The following is a 25520-nucleotide window of genomic DNA, read 5'->3' on the forward strand; positions in this document are numbered from 1 at the left end:
CGGATGGTCCGCCCCCGCCACTTAATGGATCCAAATGGTTTCCAGAGAGTGGTAGGGGATGCTTTATCCCATGTTGATGGCCTTTCAGCTGATTCCCTGGTGGCCCGCTGGAATGTGGAGTTAACCAGGGCTATTGACTGTTTGGCTCCGAAGCGCCCTCTCCGATTGCATGGAGCCCGGAGAGCCCCGTGGTTTTCCACGGATCTGAGGGCAATGAAACAATCGTTGAGACGGCTAGAGCGCCGGTGGCGGATAACTCATTCTGAAGCTGACCGGACACAGGTTAGAGCTCAATGTCGAGCCTACCAAGTGGCGGTAGCGACGGCGAAGAAGACTTTCTTCACCGCCTCTATTGCATCTGCAGAAAACAGCAGCAGGAGACTTTTTCAGGTGGTCCGCAATTTAGCGGAACCACCTGCTACATCAGGGCCCAGTACGGGCCACATGATCTCCTGCAATGATTTTGCAAAGTTTTTTGCAGATAAAGTCGCTCAGATTCGGGAAGAGGTAGACGCCACCGTGGGAGCAGGGCCGGGGCGGGAGAGTGCTAGAGTCCTGTCTAGTCAAATTGCATGGGATCAATTCCAATCTGTTACCTCCGAGGATGTGGACAGGCTGCTTGGACGAGTGAAACCAACCACCTGTCTCCTTGATCCTTGCCCATCCTGGCTTATAAAAGCTAGCCGGGAAGGACTGGGCGATGGGCTTCGTGGGGTGGTGAATGCTTCCCTCCGTGAGGGAGCCTTCCCAGACCCGCTGAAAGAGGCGGTTATCAAACCACTTCTTAAAAAACCATCTTTAGATGCGACCACGATGGCCAACTATCGCCCAGTCTCAAATCTTCCATTCTTGGGCAAGGTGATTGAGCGAGTGGTTGCTGAACAACTCCAGGCACGCCTGGAAGAAGCGGACCATTTGGATCCCTTCCAGTCGGGATTCAGGCCTCATCATGGGACTGAAACTGCCTTGGTCGCACTGGTTGATGATCTCCGGCGGGCTAGGGACAAAGGTGAGAGCTGTTTCCTAGTTCTGCTGGATCTCTCAGCGGCGTTTGATACCATCGACCATAACATCCTTCTGGACCGTCTTGAGGGGCTGGGAGCTGGGGGCACTGTCCTACAGTGGTTCCGCTCCTTCCTCCTGGGCCGTGTTCAGAAAGTGGTGGTGGGGGATGAGTGTTCAGACCCCTGGGCTCTCACTTGTGGGGTGCCTCAGGGTTCTGTCCTCTCCCCCATGCTTTTCAACATTTACATGCAGCCGCTGGGAGAGATCATCAGGGGGTTTGGGCTGGGTGTTCATCAGTATGCGGATGATACCCAGCTCTACCTCTCTTTCAAATCAGAACCAGTGAAGGCGGTGAAGGTCCTGTGTGAGTGTCTGGAGGCGGTTGGAGGATGGATGGCGGCTAACAGATTGAGATTGAATCCTGACAAGACAGAAGTACTGTTTCTGGGGGACAGGAGGCGGGCAGGTGTGGAGGACTCCCTGGTCCTGAATGGGGTAACTGTGCCCCTGAAGGACCAGGTGCGCAGCCTGGGAGTCATTTTGGACTCACAGCTGTCCATGGAGGCACAGGTTAAATCCGTGTCCAGGGCAGCTGTGTACCAGCTCCATCTGGTACGCAGGCTGAGACCCTATCTGCCTGTGGACTGCCTCGCCAGAGTGGTGCATGCTCTGGTTATCTCCCGCTTGGATTACTGCAATGCACTCTACGTGGGGCTACCTTTGAAGGTGACCCGGAAACTACAACTAATCCAGAACGCAGCAGCCAGACTGGTGACAGGGAGCGGCCACCGAGACCATATAACACCGGTCTTGAAAGACCTACATTGGCTCCCAGTACGTTTCCGAGCACAATTCAAAGTGTTGGTGCTGACCTTTAAAGCCCTAAACGGCCTCGGTCCAGTATACCTGAAGGAGCGTCTCCACCCCCATCGTTCTACCCGGACACTGAGGTCCAGCACCAAGGGCCTTCTGGCGGTTCCCTCACTGCGAGAAGCCAAGTTACAGGGAACCAGGCAGAGGGCCTTTTCGGTAGTGGCACCCTCCTTGTGGAATGCCCTCCCACCAGATGTCAAAGAGAACAACAACTACCAGACTTTTAGAAGACATCTGAAGGCAGCCCTGTTCAGGGATGCTTTTAATGTTTGATGTATTATAATATTTTAATATTCTTTTGGAAGCCGCCCAGAGTGGCTGGGGAGGCCCAGCCAGATGGGCGGGGTATAAATAATAAATTATTATTATTATTATTATTATTATTATTATTCTCAGTCTCCTCTTTTCCAGGCTATACATTCAAGCGCTCCTTCTAAGGCTGAGTTTCCAGACCCTTGATCATCTTGGTTGCCCTCCTCTGCACACATTCCAGCTTGTCAACATCCTTCTTAAATTGTGGTGCCCAGAATTGGACACAATATTCTAGTGTAAGGCAGACTAGAGTGGTATTATTACTTCTCTTGATCTGGACACTATACGTCTGTTGATGCAGCCTAGAATAGCATTAGCTTTTTTTTTGCTGCTGCATCACACTGTTGACTCATGTTAAGCTTGTGGTCCACCTTTTCACATGTACTATTACTAAGCCAGGTGTCCCCCATCCTATATTCGTGCATCTGGTTCTTTCTTCCTAAGTGCAGAACCTTACATTTGTCCCTATTGAAATCCATGTTGTTAGCTTGCGCCCAGTTCTCCAATCTGTTAAGGTCATTTTGAATTCTGATTCTGTTTTCTGCGGCATTAGCTACCTCTCCCAGTTTGGTGTCATCTGCAAATTTGATGAGCATCCCCTCAATTCCTTCACCCAAGTCATTCATTTTTTTTAAAAGCCTTCCACAAATGCTGTTGAGGAGGATCTCTTCTACGTGCAATAAGACACAGAGACTGGTCAGAAAATAAACAGTACTATACACATCTCACAAGCAAGACTTGGAAGCTGCCAGCATACTCAATATCCTTAGGCAATATTCCAACAACTGGTGCCAATGCATTGGCTAGCAGGATCTTCTTTCATCCGCTGCAACTACTTTTCCTGCAGAAACAACTCTGATGTTTGCCTAAGATGGGGTTTGGAAGACGAACCGACCTCAGATCAACAGTGGTTTCTCTTTCTGGAGGTGACTAAGGGCCACTTCCAGAGATGACTAAGGGGATATTCATACCACAGACTTGTACTAGTATGGCAGTCATTTCCACTCCTCAGGGAACCCTTGGAATTGAGGGGCTACAGATCTGTAAATTGTAAAATGCAATGCTTTGCACCATCACCAGGCTACAATTCCCAGTATTTATTGGGGCAGCAGTGACAAACTGGTACAAAATAAATATATGGCGCATCCCGATTTACCCATTTTGTTTTCATTCAGCTTCTCATTCTTCCATTCTTCAGTTCTCCATATTTCCACATCAGTTTGCATTTATTTTTTTAAAAAGAAATTATTAGCATTTTGTGGCAGATTTCTCCTAATATACACATCTATATGCAATTTTGCCCAAAACTCACATTTTTGCAAAGGCATTTTCTCTAATGTAATACATTTTGTGTGTGTTTCCCCCCACTAATATATTCATTTTTCTGAGCACTTTCCCCATTTTTGGTCCCAGCGCCTGCCAACCTAGCAGTTCGAAAGCACCTCCGGGTGCAAGTAGATAAATAGGGACCGCTTACCAGCGGGAAGGTAAACAGCGTTTCCGTGTGCGGCTCTGGCTCGCCAGAGCAGCGATGTCACGCTGGCCACGTGACCCGGAAGTGTCTCCGGACAGCGCTGGCCCCTGGCCTCTTAAGTGAGATGGGCGCACAACCCCAGAGTCTGTCAAGACTGGCCCGTACGGGCAGGGGTACCTTTACCTTTTTATACATTTTTGTACATATGATTTGGCACTGCTAACTTTGGAGAAGAACGAATTCTAAAGCATGGCTTTGTTTCAATTTGTGGATTGTTTCAGAAAGTTCAGTTAGGTAGTCTTGTTTTAAATGTGAATTGAATCAAGTTTCTCCTTCATCCCTAATAGCGCAGTTATACAGGTGAGACTATTAGTATTGGACATTTTACATATAGTCTTATGGACGCGGGTGGTGCTGTGGGTTAAACCACAGAGCCTAGGACTCGTCGTTCAGAAGGTCAGCGGTTCGAATCCCCGCGACAGAGTGAGCTCCCATTGCTCGGTCCCAGCTCCTGCCAACCTAGCAGTTCGAAAGCTCATCACAGTGCCAGTAGATAAATAGGTACCACTCCAGTAGGAAGGTAAACAGCGTTTCCGTGCGCTGCTCTGGTTCGCCGAAGTGGCTTAGTCATGCTGGCCACATGGCCCGGAAGCTGTACGCTGGCTCCCTCGGCCAATAAAGCGAGATGAGCGCCGCAACCCCAGAGTTGATCATGACTGGATCTAATGGTCAGGGGTCCCTTTACCTTTACCTTACATATAGTCTTACGTCTGAGTCTAAAATTCTATGGAAACATGTATGGACCTATGGGCAGGGGGTGCATCCCCCCCCATATTTTGTTCCTACTTTTGTTTTTGCTGCATCTTTTTTTATTGTATGCCTCAGTTAGAAATGGGAAATTAAAAACAACATTTTTTTTTATTTCTTAAAAAATATCTGAAAGAAAAGATCCAGGGACTCACTGGCTACTTGCTCTCCTAAACCCTATTCTGACTTCTATATGCTGAGTCTCCCATTGCTAACAGAGTGAAAACCTTCTGTATTCCTGCTGCCAGGCAAGGGGCAGATATGGGGCAGGGGGAACTGAGCAACAACAAAAAGGCATTGAATGAAGAAAAGGGGGAACTGAGGGATGGGCTGCAGAGGAAAAGGGATGCTAGAGGCAGAGGTTGCAGAGAGACCTGTAGGACACAGAGAAAAAGATAGCTGAGAGATAGGGGTGAGGATCTGTGAAGTACTGGGAAAAGACAGAGAGCTGCCAAGCAGCGTGCAATGAGCTACAGAGAGAAAAAGAAGGGGAGGCTGAGGAATGGGAGGGAGCAAGACTGGAATGGGAGAGAGGGAGTAACTGAGACTTCCGGGTTGGCGCCTCCAGCAATGGCTGAATTCCTCTGATCGGGAGGAATTTGCTTCATGGAAATTAGGGTCTGGCCGCCATGGCGAAGGCGGGGACCCACAAAAAATCACAGGCGGGAGAAGCCTGTGAACGTGGGATTCGGCTGGCACCTTTTGCGCCTCCCCTACTCGTGGGGAAACCCGGTTTCGGGGATCTGGAGCGACGTGGGGTGAGTGGCGCGGTGCTTCGAATTGACTGCTTCTTTCACGGAGTGAAGCCGCATAGCTGTTGTCGGAGAGCGCTGACTTTTTCCTGTGGACAATTTGATTTTAAAACAACTACCCGTGAGTAGAATGTAAAATTGGATTTTTAAACGTCTTAATTTTGTGCCGAAACGGGGAGGTTTAAAACAGGAAGTCCGCCTTCCCCTTTTGTAAATAGACTGAAGCAAAGAGGCTGCAAGCTAAAGTCTCAGAAAGTCTTCTGTAAAGGATTAAACCTCCATCGGTTAAAATCATTAAACCCCCCCCTTGGAAGCAGGAGAAGAGGGGGGAAATTTTGGATCGTGTAAGCCTGCAGGAGAGAGCGAAGAAAGATAAATTACCACCGGAAACGGGCTGCTAGTAAGACTGACGTTTTGGGAAAGTTCATTGACTGTGAATAAAACGTATGTGGACAGATAGCAAATAAGAGAAATATATTGTTTCCATTGTTTCCTTCTGCGTTTAAAAAGGAGTAAAAGTAACTGAAAATTGAAACTAATTTTGTTGCTTGAACTGTGTTTAAAAGGATTGATAGAAATAGAAATTGTTTCCCTCTAGAGGGAGCCTTTGAAACTGTTACAGGAGTGGAGCTGGGGGGATTACCAGCTGCAGAGATAAAAAACTGTGAGAACCAGGGATTCACCTTGGATTGGTAAGAATGTCGACAGAAGAAGCCTTAGTGATTGCATTATGCAAGATAAGTGCTTCATTGGAACAGCTTCATAAGAAGACGGATGTGATGACTATCAAAATTGACAATTTGGGACAAAAAGTGACTGATTTGGGACAAAAAGTGAACATCTATACAGAAACTATTCAGGAATTGTTTCAGGAATCTACTTTGACATGGCAAATTGTTGAGAAGGCAAGGGAGAAAGTTGTTGTTGAACCTAAAGTAATACAAGTGGAGAGAGTCCCAGTCTTACAGAGGCAATTTGATGAATATAAGTTGTTGCCTTCTATGACTGAATTTAGAGAAAGTCAGATTTTGAGGATTGGAACCCTGCTTGGATTTGAGAAGGAAAGTTGGATAGATTCCCTCATGCAGGGATGTACTGATCTTTGGGATTTGGACTTGGGCCAGGAGGAGATTGGAGTTGTGGGGACTTTCAATTTTGGAGGGATTTTGAAACACGTCCTGAAACATCTTTTGGACTATAGTGCTAACTACGGAGATTTGGCTGACCTGTCGAGAAGGAATAAAAACATTGCTAGGTTGGAGCCTCCCTGAGATCTACTCCTCGGCATCAAAGGAAGGAAATTAAGAACAAGATCAACAGAAGACAAAGTAAAGTGCATGTATAAATATGAAGAAGATCTGCAGAAGGGACTTGGAAAAGAGTTAAGAGCCTCGGACAGAAGATCACCAGGTTGATGGACCATATGGAATAGACGGAAAGGACTGGCAGAATCTGAGACCAGGGAGAAGAGACGGTGGAAGAAGATTGGAAAAAGTTTAAAGTTTATTTATAGAAATATTGTAAAATTAATGAGTGTTAGAAAAATGTTGGAATGAAATTATATGGCTTTAGTAGAAATGTTATAAGGAGTTAAGTATAAATAAGTATTATGGTATTAATGGAATATAAGGTTAAAATAAGTTAAGATAATTATATGACAGAAAATAGAGAAAGAGGGAAAGGAATTGCTGAAATAATTAATAGAAGTGGAATACAAAAAGGGAGGTGAGAGGAGGTCGATGAAACGAGGGAATGAAAGATAGGGCATTGAAACGGTATGATGTATGTTTTTTAAATTTTTTTATGTTTAGTTTAATGTGTTAATGTTGTGTTGTGCATTGTTTATATATTGTATTGTATTGTATTGTATTGTATTGTATTTCTTTTGTCTTTTGTCTTTTTTCTTTTCTTCTTCTTTTCTTCTTTTTTTTGTAAGTTTTAAAAGTAATAAATATTATTTTTTAAAAAAAGAGAGGGAGTAACTGAAAGAGGATGTAGACCTATGGAGCAGAGAGAGAAAGTGAGCCTATTATAGGGTGGAGAGAGAGAGAGAGAGAGAGAGAGAGAGAGAGAACAATGGAACACAGAGAGAAGAGAAGGGAAATGTAATTGAGTAAGGAGTTAACAGGCTTTATTAGACTAAGGAAGGCTGACAGTCACACCATAAGTTTCCTCAAAAAAATGGTGTGTTTTCATAATGTTCTAGAACTCAGGATTCAGCACCTCATTTTACTATGTTGGGAGTAATTTTAAACTGCTGTAATCGTTTACAATATATTAATTGTTTGCCTTTCTGTTGATGTGCTTATGAACTGATTTTGGAATAAAATTAATTAATATATTAACAATTTTTTAATAAGCAAAGAAAAAGAATGTATTTTCTGACACACAGGCAGGAGAAGTGAGCTTAATGCATAATGGTTTTTAAAAACCTTGTGGGTTGAAATAGTCACAAAAATACTTTTGTGAAGCTAACATTGCAGCACTTTCTTCTTAAATGAATAAAGAAATATAAATGGTCCTCAAAGTGATTTGAGTTGTGCACCCTTTGCCCTCAGGGAACACTGTGTTCATGACACTGAAACAGATGTAAAAATAACAGCACTATTATTATTATAACCATTCTTTTCTCTGAGTGAACAGAATGAAGACAAGCTACAAAGAAATACAAAATATGTCAAGCTATAATGTGGTCATCATTTAAAACAAACAAACAAACAAACAAACAAACAAACAAACAACAACAACAACAACAGAATGGTTGCAGATATCAGCTTCTTGGGTAATGTGCCATAAACTTAAAATGGCTATTTGGCTCAGAGTGCAAAAAGGGTTTGCAGACATAGTGGGAACCAGCATGGATCTCAGGCCCCAATGGGGCCTTAACCGTTCAGCTCATGCTGATTTCTGGAACTGGCCAAGCACGCCTCTTAGGTGTTTCTGTCTCACCTTGGAAAACTTTTTACCCCAACATGATGTCCTCCAGATCTTGGACTGCATCCCCCATCATTCCTGACCATTGGCCACAGCTATGGCTGATGGGAATTGTAGTCCCAAACATCTCAGAGGCAGCAGGCTGTTGATGGCTTTTCTAGAACATAGACAGGATGATAGTTCCTCACTGCTAATCTTCACTTACTTGCATCTTGGGGCTGTGTTGCCTCTGCTTTGGTACATAAAAGCGTTACTTTTAGGTGCCAAGAACTCCTGGGGCCTGGGCCATGTTATTAATTAAATGTATTGTTGATTATAATAATAAGTCCTGTAAACTGCAGCCGGTCCCTCTTTTCTCCACAGACCACCTCCAGTCATAGCAAGCAAAAGACAATATGGCAGACAGCATGATTCCAGGTCTAGCATATTAAGACAGTGGCGATGCACTCAAAGGGTACATGAGGATAAGTGCCTTCCTGGCACTATTATTGGTTTCTCACCATCTGTGAGTGCACAGAACTCATGACTTTTGTTCTGTGTCCAAATTCAGAACCAACCAAGCTGAAAGGTTTAGCCAGTCACTGTGTTCTCTCAGTCTGAACTGAAATGTGTCCAAAACATTTCATGTGAAACTGGCAAAGGAAATATTGGACTAAGAACGTTTTAGAAAAACCTCTCGAAGGGCAAAGGAGGAATTAAGTGCTAATATTTTATTTTCCAAATTTTCCACAAACTGGCTGCCTTTTCAAAAAGGCCCGGCCGCACTGAAGGTTTTTACTCCCTTTAGAAGTCAAGTTTTTTAAAATTTACATAATGGAGCCTGATACATATGGAAGCCTAGTAAATCATACTTCTTTGTATTTATGATTTTGGGAGAGCAGGGAGGACATATGGCATGTCCATCTGACAATCTGAGTCTTGTTGGAATCCTGACCATACTGAATTCCATTGAACTCTTCCCCCCTGTTACATACACATGTTAAACACATGAAATAGCTTTGTACTAAGTCAGTTCATTGAGTCCAATACTGTCTGTTCTGGGTAGCAGTGGCTGTATAACGTCCAGGAAGGTGTCTTTCAAGCCCTGTTGCTTGAGGCCCTTTGAAGTGAAAATGCCAAGCATTGAACTTGAGACCTTCTACATTCTTTGCTTATTTGTAGAGATGTTCTGTGCTGCTCAACATACCCTATACCAGAACAGGTGTACATTCTAAGACTTGAAATACCTGTTCTATGACTAATCTGTAACCCCTCTCCTAAATTTCTACTTCTAGTTCCATAACTGCAGAGGTACATGTGAGAAGTCACAGTAATATTGACTGGTATTTGAAGACGCTCCGGCTGTCAACCTGTGGAGACGATTAGGTGATGCTGTGATACAGAAGCAAAGCAGCCCGGTCCAATGTGTTCTATGTTTGTTCAGTATCTTTGTGAAAAAATGATCTACCAGCATAGGCAGGCTCTGTCTCAGATCAACACAGCCATGTGTTCTGTCTGTACTGCAACTGTTGGAATCTTAAGCACAAATACTTACGGGATTCAGGAAAAATCAGTTGGACTCGCTTCCAAATAAGCATGTTTAGGGTGGGTGAAAAAGCATGTCCTTTTTATTCCTTTAAAATTTTCTGGCCCAATCTTTTGACTGAAACCAGACCTTCTGGGCATCTTACAATCAGATGGAAATATTTGTATATTGAGATGGTTGACTCCAGGGATCCTGCGACCAGAGTTCCACTCAGGGAAGGCACTTGCAGGAATTGTCTTCTGATAGAAGGGGGAGGTGATTTTCACCAGGGCTTACTATTTTGCAGAAGGGGTTCAATTGCATACCAACAAATTTAGGTTTGCACAATTAACATGCATTAAAGTGCAAACTAAAAATTAAAATTAAAAAATCAGATTTTTTTTTTTGCAGTACGGAAAGTGATGGGAAAATGCACTATATAGTTTGGGGGTAACAACTGATTTATGGGAAGTCATGTAACCTCCATGCAAACAAATCAGAATGAATGATCTATAAAGAGCAGACATCTGACACATAACCTCCATGCAAGCTTTATGCAAACAAATCAGGATGAATGCTCAGTAAACACCCCAGTTCTCCATTCAGTCCCCTATGCTCCCCCAGCAAAATTGCCTCCCGCCTTCCATCAACGGGAGACTTTGCTGGGTCAAAGGTGCTTCATACTGTACTCTGGATCTATGTCAGGCTGTTTTAGAGGATTCAGTTTCTTGCCATGAAAATTAAAGAATACAAAAACTCACAGCCTCTGAGGGCTTCCATTTGTTTGCTACTGTATTCCAGATTTTTGGTAACATTTGACAAAGGGGGAGAGTTTGAATCACATACTTATCAACATTTTAAACCTTCCAGTCTGACTTTCATAGTATTATCTTATTTCTCTTCACTGTCTATAAGCTGCTACTTCTTTGGGGTGTTGGAAAACATCAAATGGTCCTGTCTCATCCCAGTGTGGATGGAGACTTGTCTGAATATTTGAAATGTTTTTGTTAGGGGCAGATCTCGGATACATCCAAGCTCTGGCCAATGGAACACAGAAAAACCCCTCCAAGGGCCTTAATGTTATCATTCTGGACAGCCGAAGCCTTGGGAATAAGGATTGTCAATGTTACCTTGAAATGTATTTTTGTGTCTTGCCAGAGTGTTATCATTCTGAGAAGCTACAAAATGCCTCAGGGTCTGGGCACTGGGCCAGACTCTGTCCTTGAACAATTCTGTGAAGCTCCTCCTGACTCCCACATATCTGAAGGACAAGATGGGCGCACAGACTTTTGCGAAGCTGCACCGATAACACCACCTGCAAGCCTGAGAAAGCAGTGGCAATATCAGCAATAGCAGCTTACAAAATAGCAAAAATGCCATTTAACAGGCATGGAGCAGACTTCATGAAGTGGTACTCTTTGAAACTTTCCCTTCTTCTGCCCTCAGGTATTTTTAATCCATCCATCTGCCCTCTTTTGAAAATCATGCCTGGTTCCTCTGTGAATTAGTTATATTGGTAGCTTCCATTATGCAGTTCAGTGACAAACTTGTTCCATATCGCAGCCGCTTCTCTCCTTAAAAGCATTCTGATCCAGGCCCCTCTGTGCTTTCTGCTATAGACATGGAGTTCTTGTGCCTGCAAACCTCTCTAATTAAATCAGCACATGCAAAAAAGGGACATAAATGCATTCTCCATGGAAATGAATAGCCCTGGCAGGTAGAGAGATCTGTTGTACGTAGAACTCTCTTCATATGCAGCAGCAGCAACAACAACAATAACAACAACAACAAGCATGTGGCTATAAACCACATTACGCAACATCACACATGCACAGAGGGTAAGTGTTCTGTTATGTACTAAGCTTGGATCCTAGAACAGTAGGCAGGTAGGATCCTAGAATGCATTGGCTTGCACTGATTGGCTTGCAGGAGAGGACCAATCAGGCTCCAGGAGGAAGTTAATCAGCCTATTAGGCTGGTAGGATCATAGAATCCAACAACTGATTGGCCTGCAGTAGCAGCCCAATCAGGCTCCAGGAGGGAAGCAGAATCAGCCAATCAGATGGGACTCATTGTGTAAATAATGTATATAAAAGCCTGAGGTTTGGGGGGAAATTCAATCACTGTTTTGCAAGCTGCAATAAAGAGCATGAAATCACTACAGGACTCTGAGTATATTTCATGTTCCTAAGTACCAAATGTATCTGATATGCAGAGTAACATTGCATAGATCACATTGGCCCAATGCCTGCCAGATACGCTGTGCCTTTAACATACTGCAGGCAGGCAGAAATGCAGCTTCCTCAATCATTGTTGCCCCATGCTGAGACAGATTACCTGGGATTGCTCCCTGGGATGTTGTTGTAAAAGGCACAGCGCTTCTGTCAAAAAGAGAAAGGTGGGGGAAGAAAGGGAGATGAAGTACTAGTCTTAGGCTTGGCAGAAGTTCTTTCTGTTGGGTGTGCAGATGAGCAGGGCATATGTGCTCAAAAGAGGTGTGAGAAGAACCAGCATGAGATGAGGACAAATGTGGCTTATGGGGGCTGGATATATTGAAGGAGTACATTTGATCCCACCCAACTGGCCTAGGCAGACATACTGTATATTACGCAGTACATTCGCCTCTTCGTAAAGCCCTGTTGGAAAATGAAATTAGGCAAAGCACGTATGTCTTCCTCTTTGCACTCACTGAAGTAAAACTGGTTTTCACTTTCCTAATGTGGTTAGTTCTATTCCCCCACACCCCACCCCGTAAGCAACTGCTAGGCTGCTGTTCTTTTAAAAAGAGTGGGGGCGGGGCGGGGAACCAGGCCACATTGTTCAAAGCAAACACTCTTCAGTATCTGGTGGAACAAATATACAATTGCACGCCCAGACCTCAATCTCTAAACCCAGCTGGACAAAGACGGAGTGAAAATGCATGCAACAGCGAGAGGAAAAACACCTTTATCTCATCTCAAAAGGGCTCCATCAAGAACAATTCTATAGCTATGCTCTCTTTTTTTGTTAGCAATACCCTTTCAAAAAGCTGAAAATAGCATTTATTTTCCTACTGATTTGTGTCTACCCATTGACTTTCCCCATCCCCCTCTGCTTTTCTCTCTCGAAAAATAGCTGAAATTAAATAGCTCTTTTCCTTAACTTGTTTAAACACCTGCACCACCAGCCACAAAAAGTGTACATTATCTCTGGAAACTGTCACTCAAGTGCTCCTGCTTAACAGCAGAGGGCACTCAAAGGTCTTGCTGTTTTGAGGACACACACACCCAAAATTAGAAGCAGGGCCAGAAGTGCTGTCCTAATCCAGAATCAGCTAGTGATAAATCAAGACTATTCACCAATTGCTACTTAGTGTTTGCAGATCTGGGACCTACAGGAAGAACAAGTATTCAGAAGGATAGGAAAGATTCTGTGCCCCTTCGCAGGCAATATTCACATTGAAGACCAAAGGTTTAGTAAGATCTTTAAGAACATGGCACACTCTTATTATAAATTAAGAATCAGGTTCAGCGCATGCATTATACTTGCCCTGGCACTGCAGCCAGAAATATCCTCCTCAGCTGCAGCCATAATGATTGAAATTGCTCACCAGGGATTGCCACCAGCGCATTCTTCATACATAAACATGCAGTAGCATCAAAAATCGCAGCCAGTTGAACTCAGTCCAGAGCAATCTATTAGTTTAATCAACAGCCAAATACTTGTTTGAATAGATGTCTTTTTACTGTCTGCAGAAAGCAAACAGCAATGGCAAAACTCCTCTGTAAGGACACCCCATAGTCTATGTAAAATTACTGACAAAAACTCATCTATTGTGTCCATATTTTTAACATGTAATGGCGATGGAACACAGAGTGATCTGTCATCATCACATACACATCAGAAGGGAGTTTGAGGAATAGCAGAAAATCTTGACCGGGGGTGGCAGCGTGAAAAACAGTTGGGAAGAGGTGCAAGAAAAAAATGAGAAGTTATATTTGACACATATGTTTAACCATCATAAATGACAATCTACTCACTTGGCTCAGTTCAGATGCAATGGCAAACCATGGCTTGTTGCATGCTTTGACGATCCTGGTTTGATATCCTCATTTGTGACCACACTATGGTTTGGTTTGTGCAAAGTTTGGCATACAGTGGTGCCTCGCAAGACGAAAATAATCCGTTCCGCTAGTCTCTTCGTCTAGCGGTTTTTTCGTCTTGCGAAGCATCCCTATTAGCGGCTTAGCGGCTTAGCGGCTATTAGCGGCTTAGCGGCTTAGAAAAAGGGGGGGGGAGGGAAAAAACTCGCAAGACGTTTTCGTCTTGCGAAGCAAGCCCATAGGGAAATTCGTCTTGCGAAGCGCCTCGAAAAACGGAAGACCCTTTCGTCTAGCGGGTTTTTCGTCTTGCGAGGCATTCGTCTTGTGGGGCACCACTGTATTCAGATAAAACAGGAGACATTACAGTGGTACCTCAGGTTACATACGCTTCAGGTTACATACGCTTCAGGTTAGACTCCGCTAACCCAGAAATAGTGCTTCAGGTTAAGAACTTTGCTTCAGGATGAGAACAGAAATCATGCTCTGGCGGCACAGCAGCAGCAGGAGGCCCCATTAGCTAAAGTGGTGCTTCAGGTTAAGAACAGTTTCAGCTTAAGAACGGACCTCCGGAAAGAATTAAGTACTTAACCCGAGGTACCACTGTAGTTCGTTGCAAACCATGAATAGGAGCTTCTAATCTCCTCTCATAAACAGAGTGGGAAGGGGGATCATGTGAGCACAAGGTTCACTGTTGCTCAAGAATGTAATAAAAACCATAGTTTCTCGTTGCATCTGAATTGGGCTACTGTTTTTAAATGGCTTCCTACACAGAACTGAACTACTTACATTTGACATGGTTATCACACATTAACCACTGAGAGACACTGAGTTAATATTTAGAGAATGGCCTCTATAAATAAGCTGTGCTTTAAAATCTACTGAAAACATCTGAATCTTGTCTTAGTAGAAGGTACAGTACTGGGATAGCTGGGCAATTGTACTGACGCAGTATGGCTTTGCTCACAATAGTCTAGATCTTTTCATGAAAATGCTTCCATGTACTCATTTTCTCAGCCTACTTTAGGTCTAGAAAAATTAGCCATGTGGAGATATATTTGGAGCTGACATATATTTCTGGACCAACCATATAAAGACTAATATATTTATTCCAGATTTACAGAGACATGAATGGGGCCTTAATTGGGCACAGTAAAATGAGATGTTTCCAAGAGAAAATAGCTCAGCAGTAGGGAGTCCTGGAATGTATTAAAGAGACTGCCTCTTTGTAATGAGATTAAGGAAAAAATGCTTTAACACGTCCAAATGGATCTGTCCTCAGTAAGCAGAAGGTGCCAAAGCAAACATAAATACTGTTCTGGAAAGCAAAAGGTTAATAGGCATGCATATATATATATATATATATATATATATATATATATCCCTTACAAGTTTTCTATAGCAAAGAAAGCTGGGTAAGAGGCTGATTTCAAAATGCTTTAAAAACAGGGGGAGGGAACCTAGTCAAAGAATGTTGCCTTTGTTCATGACCGATTTGTGAGTTCAAACCACTTACCTGTATAGCTTTGCTTTTAACTCTTTAGACTGCAAAAATCCTAATGCTCATTGCCAAATTTCTGAGTATTTAGGAGTCCTCTACAACAACAAGGTTCCTGTATCCAAGGATGTTTAACTCTCTATACCAGAGGTTTTCAACCATTTTGTGTCCACGGCTCCCTTGACCAACTACATTCTATTGACCAACTACATTCTGGCAGCCTCTCACTCTTTTTTCAAACAGCTGCCCTTGTGAAGTGTTCCCTCAACCTCTTCTCCTCTCCCCTCTCCTTGGGAGTCTTCTGGGCAGCCACTGCTGCCACCCCTGGTCTCTGAGCTGCCCCCTCCCTGCTCCAAAGAGAGGTGCCTCCTCCCACTGCCCCACAGGGGCCTGGGACTTGTTTGCCCATTCCCAACAGCAAGGGCTGGTGGACTGGCTGGCTGGGCTCCCTTGCCACTTGCTTGCTTACTCCAAAGCTGTCTCAGCTCCTGGCAACCAGCACCCCTTGGCCATCCCCAGAGGCACCATTCGCCTGGGGAGCTTGTAGCCAGCTCTGCTGCAATAAACAGCTGTGCAAGCCTTTGGGAGGCAGAGACACGAGAGGGCATCAGAGGAGGGAGGGAAGGAAAGAGGGACAGAGAACAGTGTTGCCCACGGCATCCATGACACAGTACACTGGTTGAAAACCACTGCTCTATACTAACACTGTGCTCAAGTCCTCAAGTGCCAATTATTATGAAGCAATAAGAGAAGAATATCTTTTGGGGAGACACTAAAGAGGACCCCCCCAAAAAATGATTCAATGAGGCAGGGATACTGGCTCCTAAGGGGGCAAGCCCTTTTGGCCTTCCCTATATTTTTGGGGTAGAGGCCAGCCCCCCCATGTCCCAAAAGTGCCTGGATAGCTCAGTTGGTTAGACCATGGTGCTGATAACATCAAGGTTGCAGGTTCGATCCCTGTATGGACCAGCTGACTATTCCTGCATTGCGGGGGGTTGGACTAGATGATCCTCAGGGTCCCTTCCAACTCTACAGTTCTATGATTCTAAGTGTGGAGCCAAGCATGGCATGCTTCCAGCAGCTGGCTCCTTCTCCTCTTCCTCCTGCCACGGAGGGAAAGGAAGGTCAAAGCAGCCTCCTGCCCGTAGTGGTGGCAAAAGGAGGAGGAGCCATTGAGTTGTACTGCCGATGTGTTGGGCTCTACCCTCAGCTCTTCCCGACATCATGTGCATGACATCGCCCCCATCCCCATCGCTCTCACAAGCTGGCACCTCTTAAATGAGGTCTGAGCATGCACAAGGCACAGAATGCTGATTGACTATTGAGGGGGAAATAAAAAACAGGGTTCCGAAGTGGATTGGGGGGCAGAATGGAGTGGAAGCCTGTAAGCATGTGATTGTCTCATTTCCAGTGGGCTTAGATACGTCAGAGCCAATTGCTTTCCACCAAACATAAACAGTTAATTAGAAAGCAAAGATTAGAGCGGCTTCTGAACTTTTGAGCTTCAGGAAACCCTTCTCAAGCTCCACACCAGCAAGGAGCAACTGCACATCTGCTATGTGTCAGTGTTCCGGTGCATGAAGGGTACCAACCAGAGGGGGTCTACGGCCTCACTCTTGTTCCATGTAGGGAAGGACCACTGACTATGCAAAGCAGTGCTATGCAAATGTTCTGTCAGTTCAAGAATTTCTGCTTGAGCAATGGAACACTCTCCCTTCTCCCCCTGCTGTGCACCCCCTCAGTCTATTCTAGGGGGTCTCCCAATGCTCTGGAGCAGAATTAGAGAGGGCATAAGGTGTTCACGTGGGGAGGGGGGGGGAAAGCCCCTTTGTGGAAGCAGAAATCCTTGTGCTGTCAAGATGCGTTCGTGGAATGCTGCCCCATAGTTCTTAGAGCACAGGTCTTGCATGCAGAAGCCCCAAGTTCAATCCCTGATGTCTCCAGTCAAAAGGAGACATCTGGCTGATTTCCCCAGCCACTCTGGGCGGTTCCCAATTGAGTGTTAAAAACAATACAGCAAATGATGGGAAAGCTCTTTGCCTGGGAACAATCAGAGTGGTCAATACTGAGCTAGATGGGCAAGTAGTCTAACCTGGTATGAAGCATGTTATCTGAGTGCATGCTCTGGATATACCCAACACTCTCCTTCCCAGTGCAGATGTCAATCAATAGCAGAGGGCAAGCTGCCATGGTTTCTCAGAACATAACTTAAAAGCCACTGCCTTTCTTCAAGGACTTGGTCATGCCGAATTCCTCATCCTTTGGGGGCAAATGCTTGATTTGTCAGCAAGGGAGACCTGCGTGTGCATTTGTGTGCAACAGAATGCAACAATTGTGGCTTATGGGGCTGAATGGCATGGATCCTAGAATGTGATTTCACATATGGTCCCTATCCAGCATTGCAGAAGATATACAGTGGGTTAGAAAGCCCTATTTGGGGAGCTACCGGCATTGCTCATTGGACCTCTATACCAGTAAAGGTAAAGGTAAAGGTACCCCTGCCCATACGGGCCAGTCTTGACAGACTCTGGGGTTGTGCGCCCATCTCACTTAAGAGGCCAGGGGCCAGCGCTGTCCGGAGACACTTCCGGGTCACGTGGCCAGCGTGACATCGCTGCTCTGGCCAGAGCCAGAGCCAGAGCCAGAGCCGCACACGGAAACGCCGTTTACCTTCCCGCTGGTAAGTGGTCCCTATTTATCTACTTGCACCCGGAGGTGCTTTCGAACTGCTAGGTTGGCAGGCACTGGGACCGAGCAGCGGGAGCGCACCCCGCCGCAGGGATTCGAACCGCCGACCTTTCGATCGGCAAGCCCTAGGCACTGAGGCTTTAACCCACAGCGCCACCTGCATCCTATACCAGTAGCCCCCCTTTAATGCAAAGCACATATTCATATAACTTTGGACATGGTATCCACAGTTATGAGGCAAAGCAATTTTAGAGAGCAACAAATATATAGTATGTCAAAACTAGGGTTGAACCAGGAGTGCTGTCTAACAGAAGACTTTCTCCAATCTATTTCTATTTTTTCAACCATCAAGGGAAACTCTTTGGGTTTACTTGTATGTTTTTCCCTAAGGGCTGTGGATAAGGCTGGAACAGAACATGTGGAAAGAAAACACACACACAGCCTGCTCTTGTAGTTTTGCCTGCTTGGCAAGAAGTACTGGGGCATTGTGTCACACTGCTGGTTCCTGTGAATACTAGAGAAAGGCTTGGAGGAACTGGTGAGAAACAAGAACTCCCTGTCACTCATCTGCTTTTCTGTCCTTTGACAGGGAAGCTAATCCTCAGCTTTGGGGATCATGACAGATTTATATTATCAACACTGGACAGTTAAACTGGACACCAAAACAGACTCCAACTCTCCAACTCACGTGATCGATTATGCAGAGCAGGGCTTACCCCCCCCCATTTTATTCAAGTTGGCACCCCTGCCACCAGCCAAGACTTGAGCAGTGGGAAGGAGATAGTTCTTATCTTTAGTGATATGATTCTTCAGGTATTTTATACAGCAGTCAATTATATACTATATATATTGGTATTCTGAGACGCTGAAGCCAAGGAAATGGCTAAGTTGATTTTAGAGCATAAATAGCTGAAGAGTCAGGTGGGAACACATTTGCAGGTGGTGATGGCAGCAAATAAATTGTACTCCTCTGCCACTATTGGATCTGCTCAATGTTACCTAGCAGAACTCTTCTGTTTGGTGACAAAACATCCTGGGTATAAACCTGTGCAGGCAGCTTTGAGACCCTCAAATGCCCGCTGTCCAGAATTAGGTATGTATTTTGCAAATAAAGTCACTTGCACCTGTGCCAACTTCAGATGGGCTGCCCCTAATCTAAAATAAATTTCATTTGTAGAGGACCAGGCTGCCATGACTAAGGCTATTATATGCACCCTCACTAGGGATGAAAGTGCCTTTGAGATCAACAGAACATAATTCTGCATAGGTATAGGTTATGAGTCAAATAAAGCATTAAGCTTGGTGCTGATTTTTAAGCCCAGCACTTCCATTTTAATTTAATTTGATTAGAAGCAATTCATAATGGGAACATCTGCTTTGGGGTGAGTGGGGATGGTTGTGCCACAAAAATAGATCAAATACATTTGCAATGCATTCAGAAGTATATGCATCTTTTTATCCTTTTCTTTTAAAATGCATTGCCATTATAAATATAAATTCAGCATTTCAAAAATCAGCTAAGAAGGACAAAAACCATACACAAAAATAACATATCTTTCCCAAACCAGCTGAACTAAAAGCCAAATTAAATACAGGCGTGCACAGTATAGCTGAACTCAAGAAGAAGCCCTTTCTCTCAGCCACAGCAAGCTGAAGCTGAGATGGTGCTTAAATTATGGTTGTATCTTCAAATGGCATAGACTGTACTTTCCTGCTTTTATGAATTAATAACAAATGCATGTATTATTACAGGATCCAGATGTTACATGTTTTTCTTTGATGGATCAACATTGAGTGGCTTGGAGGAGGAAATACACATTTGCTAGGCGCTCTGAAGTTCATATTCTGCAACTCCTTAGTGCAATGCTTCAATCTGTCACAATTTTAGAAGGGTAAGATTTTTTCATTGGCTTAAACGTGAAAACAAATGAAGCAATCTCTACAGTGTTTTTGAAACCTGCTAGTTGGACATGTATTTAATTCAGTCAGACCCTATGCTTTACGACATTTTGCATATTAAAAACTTCTAGGTTGGTGTGCTTGTTGCTTTAGCTAAAGTTCTAGCTGCATTTTGGACATGATGAGGGAAAATATATGGCCTGGAGACTCTGCACAGAGCTGGGCTGAAGTTGCTCCCATCTGCTCCCTCCCGAACTTTTTCGTAGTTTTTGTTTATCTGCTTTAGATTATGCAGTATGTGATGTGGAATGCCATGGACTCTCCAGTGCACACATGAAGCTTTGTGTAAGCAGCAACATGTACACAATGTTAGAGCATGAACTTGGCATGTTCCATATTGCTGCTTGAGGGGATGGCATGTTCCATTTCCTACTGGCTGCAGATTCGCACACTCCCAGATGGACAAATTGCACCAAAGTGCTTGCTGCAAAACATATCAGACAGCCCAAAGGATCTTGTTGCAATAGCTAAAGTCTGTGACAAGATCTTGTGTCAGTGAATATTTATAGTTGTGGTGAACTTTCAGAATTTACAAGACAATAAAAGTAAAGCCATTGCGAACAAAAAATTCTGAATGACTTTGTTAAAAAAAGTTTAACTCAATTCTTCTACAAAATGGGGACACTGCAGGGGAGATCTTTAGCTTGCCTGTGCCCAATGGAACTTCAAGAAAGCAATGTCAAAGGATTCACATAGATTCCCCTCTAAGTGCTCTTGCAATGTCTGAAGGAGAAATTCCTCCTTCTTCAGCAATTTATTACCTATTTTGTTGAGTTTAGGATGTAATGTCAAAGAAGCATGACTGAGAGTGTAGAAAAAAGCAGGACAAAAATACCCAGAGCCATAAAACACAATAAATATAATCTTTTGGGGATTCCCCCGCCCCTCTTTTCCCTGTTCGCCTGAAACTCCAGCAATGCAGCACAGAACAGTATTTTCCTGAATGGTTTTCCTGAACCGCTGCAGTGCTTCTCAAACCCTTGTGCAGCCAATGAATATTCCCATGGCAACAGAATCATGAAAGCTCAACAGGAGCCCTCTTTGAAAATATCTAGCATATCTGTCTGTGTCTTCGCATCTCATTGCAATAAAGCAGGTACCATCTGTAAATGATACTGTGTAGTCATCATCAGGATGCACAAACACCGGGGTGCAATTTCATCATGGTTTCATTTTGCTTTGGCTTCTTGTTGTGCAGCAGGATCACGGTCATATTGCGAAATAAAAGCTAAAGGCCCATGATGACAGGATGGAGAAAAGCCTCTGCTTTAAAGCACACCTGATCCTTTTAACTGGAGATTCCACAGACTGAACCTGAGACCTCGTGCTTTGCCACTGAGGCTCCATCTAGCACTGTACATTTAAAGGAGTAACACACTGCTTTAAACAGTGATGGTTTTCCCTGAAGCAGCCTGGAAAATGTAGTTCTTTTTAGGATTCCATGGGGAGAGAGATCAACTATTAAGTCACTTTGGCAGGCCCGCTGGCTTGGCTCCAGAACTGTGAGTGCCCAGGGTTGCGGACACCGTAGGTGCACAGCCTATTTCCTCCTCCCCTAATCTCATAACACTATTCTGAGTACAGTGGTACCTCGGGTTAATAACTTAATTCATTCTGGAGGTCTGTTCTCAACCTGAAACTGTTCTTAACCTGAGGTACCACTTTAGCTAATGGGGCCTCCTGCTGCTGCCGCCCCGCCGCCGCCACACGATTTCTGTTCTCACCCTGAAGCAAAGTTCTTAACCCGAGGTACTATTTCTGGGTTAGCAGAGTTTGTAACCTGAAGCGTCTGTAACTTGAAGTGTCTGTAACCCGAGGTACCACTGTATAAGAGTGTACTCTTGTAAGAGGAATGACACACACAGAAATGAAAATGGGATGTGGAAGCCCTCCTTACCTAAGACTACTGCTGTTTCCACTAAAGAGTGGGAAATATGGTCATTATAACCATGGATTACAGCTGAGTCAGCAGGCAGTTGCCACCCCTAGAGAATCATTTCCCAGCTGGCTTTGCTTCATCTGTCCTTCCTGTGTTTCCCTGCCGCCTTTATTGCTCAATCCCTGGGCTGTCTTTTCCTCCATCCGTTTTGCTCTCTGCCTCTTTCCTTCTATCCCCCAGTGGCAGACTTTGGGCTTTCAAATTTCAGCTGCTGCCTGTGCAAAGCCCCAAATTTAGCGCACCCGCCTCTTGTCTTCCATTCTGCATCTTTTTTGCAGTGCTCCCTGCAGCGCCCTCTCAACTCGGCATCCAGTGTGGGCAAACCTGTCGTGATCCTCTAAATTTGCCTCTGTACTCCCTGTTTCCACCACCTCACTCTCATTGCCTCCTGCTTCCTTTTCCTTGGGTATTAGCATGATTTTTTTTTACTTCACATGGGGTGCCTAGGTCCACAAGTACTGCAGAAATGACCCAAAGTCTGGCAAGTACGTGAGGAAGTGTCGCTGGGAAGCTCAGCTGATTATGCAGGGAAGAGGGTATAATATCTAGCCTTTGTTTCCTTTGCAACGTTCTCAGAGAAATTTTCCCCCAAATGTCTCTTTCCTCTCGGCACATGTGAGTAGTCCCTGAATGGTTGCTAGGCAACCTTTTGATTTAACCGCACAGAAATTCTTGTCTGTGCTGGGAGATGGAATGACACAAACAGTTGTGAGAAGTGGTAGTTCTTTGGTGTTATCGGCTGGTGATTTGTGTCTTGAAAAGCCTGAATACCAGCCAGTCATTTTATAGCTTTCCTCAAGGGAACGGCCATTTGGAAGGATTTCGCAAAGTGTGAGAGCCAGCAAGACCAGGATTAAATTCTCACTTGGACATGGAGCACATTGGGTGACCTTGAGGCAGCCACTATCTCTCAGCCTAACCTACAGGGTTACTGTGAAAGTAAAATAGATTCGGGGGAGCGCCATGGATGCTGCCTTGAGCTCCTTGGCAGAAAGGCAGGTTATAAATACAACAACAACAACAACAACAACAACAACAACAACAATACCCTGCCCATCTGACTGAGTTGCCCCAGTTTATTTAGTAAATAAACTAAAACCATAAATATCTGATAGTCTATTATTATACTGAATTGCATTAATTGTTTTGATGAATTGTTGTTTGCTTTCGTTATATGCTACTGTATTTGATATGATAGCATTTACAATATTCCCTCCCCAATGCCACTGTGATTATTATGAGCCACTTTGAGCTCAACATTCATTCTTGGAAAAGTGGAATGCAAATGTTATCTCAATCAAATAAATGTCAACTCACAGGGAGACCTAAACCCAGCCTTTGCTTCCCTTTGAGCTTTCTGTGGGTACCTCTCCCGTCAGTGCGAAGTGCCTCATCGCTGATCAGAAGCATGTGCAGCATTATATACAGGTGGACATTTCTCAATTCAGAGATGGGTGATGGGTGATAAAGGCATCATATCTGTGACAGCACTTTAAAAATAGATTTATCCATACCCGTCAGCAGCGTGTGAGGGATCTGCAGGCGTGAATATCATATTATTAGCAGAGGCTAATCTTTTGTGGGTATTTGCTTTTAGGTTCCTGGCTCAGCACATGGGGCCGAACACAAGCAGTTTTCTAGCATATTCCAAGCTCTTGCTTCCACCAATTCTACAACCCTGTGCTTTAGGTTTTCTGGACACACAGCGGGCAGGCCTCCTCCTCCTCCTCCTCCTCCAGCAATTCTTGGTAGGCAGCTCAGACCCTGCGACTTTCATCTCTGCTCTTTATGACTGCTTTCGCTTGCTGGAAGATTCTGTGCATTAAACCTGGGGAAATTTATAACTTGCCTCTTTCTCACTGCCAAGATGAGCTGCATGCATTTGGCAGCGACAGAACATAACCCCAGCAGCCACCTCCGTCCTTTTGCTGCTAAGTCTGTCTATTTCACAGCTTGCACAGCCCTAATTTGTTTAAGGATTTTTACTAGGCCGAGAGGATGATGCCAAGCGTCGGACTGTAGGAGTTTTATTCCATTTACTCGGGGCTGCTTGGCTTGCAGTTTTACATTATCTTTCACTGCTTCAAAGCACTGTAGGTAATAAAAGCCTTTAGTTTTCATTGATTATTCATGGCAGTTCGTTATGCTCCGCATTCTCAGAGGCCACACAGAGATAGCCTACCAGAACATTTAAAGAGACATTCAACACTTTCACAATAATAAAGGATGCCAAATTTCCTCGCTTAGTTAACATTATACTCCATAGATTGCTAACAATGAAATGCTTTTAGGCTGCCCCTTCCGTTCCTTCATGGCGATTGCTTGGGTGTATTTTAGGGTATCACAGAGATGGGAAAGGGGGAGTAGCCATCCACTTGGCTTGGCCCGAGAAAGCAGCTTTGTCTGTTTCTGTTTGATTGTTCCTGATTCTGGTGATCTAAACAGTGGGAATTTATATAAGCAATAGAAAATATGCACACCAATGGAAAATGAAATTTAGGAACTTTAGCAGAGCCCTGCTCTGTCTTTATAGATGAGATGAAACAGCTAATATAATACTTCCGTCAAGTTAATAAAAGTTAACACACTGCAGGGCACCCCATAAAGCACACATACTTTCAGATCGTTCTCATAACAGAAAGAATGGATGGTATGACATAGAGAACTAAGGGCCAAAGCAGGTGTAATGTTAATTTCACAAACACAATTAACATGCACTTTTTTATGTTATGCAAATAGCAGCCAAGGGAAAACCTAGCAGCTTCAGAACCAGAACTCTTTCTTTCCATTACAGCATCCAGACAAAATTCCTTCTCCACAGTGGCTCTTTGCATTTATTCCGTTGGCTCCAATGAAAGATGCGCTTTAAAAGCAAGTAACAGCTTCACCAAAGGTATTTGGGGGACAAAGTAGTAAAGAAATAGTTTAGCAGTGCCCCATCAACTGCCTAGAGGTGCTGGACATCTATCCATAGGTAGTTACTTACTTATCTGTCCAAGTCGGCAGCCATTTTACATGGCATGCCTCTGTCTTGTCGGCATTAAGCTTAAATTTATTAGCACCCCCTCTCCAGCCCATTACCACCCCCAGGCACTGAAATGAAGCTTGCACAGACATACTTTTCAGTGGACTGTATCTTAAATTGCTACATAGCAGCCGAATCTACTGAAGAGAATGGCTGCATGGATAAGAATGGTAAAGCACTTCCTACACTGAGTGTGAAAGCCTGTATGTGTCTACTCAGAAGTAATCCCCATTGAGTTCAATGGAATGTAGTCCCAGGTAACCGTCTAGGATTGAAGCCTAGATAATGCAATAAAAATGTTAAATCAACCTTACAGTTGCATTCGCTTTTTTCAGAGACCTGATTTGTTGATTTCTGAAGCATTTGGGACTGGCAGTGCTATGAGTCTATTCCCAAAGGCTGTAGTATTTTCCCTCTCTTCTTTTCTTCTTCTAAGTCTTGCATCAGCAGAATCTCAAATCCTGGCTGAGCTTCCAGGTTCCCATGACATATTATTGAAAAGATAATGAAATTGCCCACTCTTCCTCTGTTGTAACACACTCTCCTGTAACACTAATGTGCAGCTAAGTGCTTACTCCATAATAAACCACCCATGCTAATTTCCTATGCTGTAACAGCCCTTCATAACACATGAAATGCTTGGCTTCTGAGAAGGTTATTATAAAGAAGGA

This window comes from Podarcis cretensis, assembly GCF_951804945.1.
Source record: "Podarcis cretensis genome assembly, chromosome: 3".
Taxonomy (NCBI): Eukaryota; Metazoa; Chordata; class Lepidosauria; order Squamata; family Lacertidae; genus Podarcis; species Podarcis cretensis.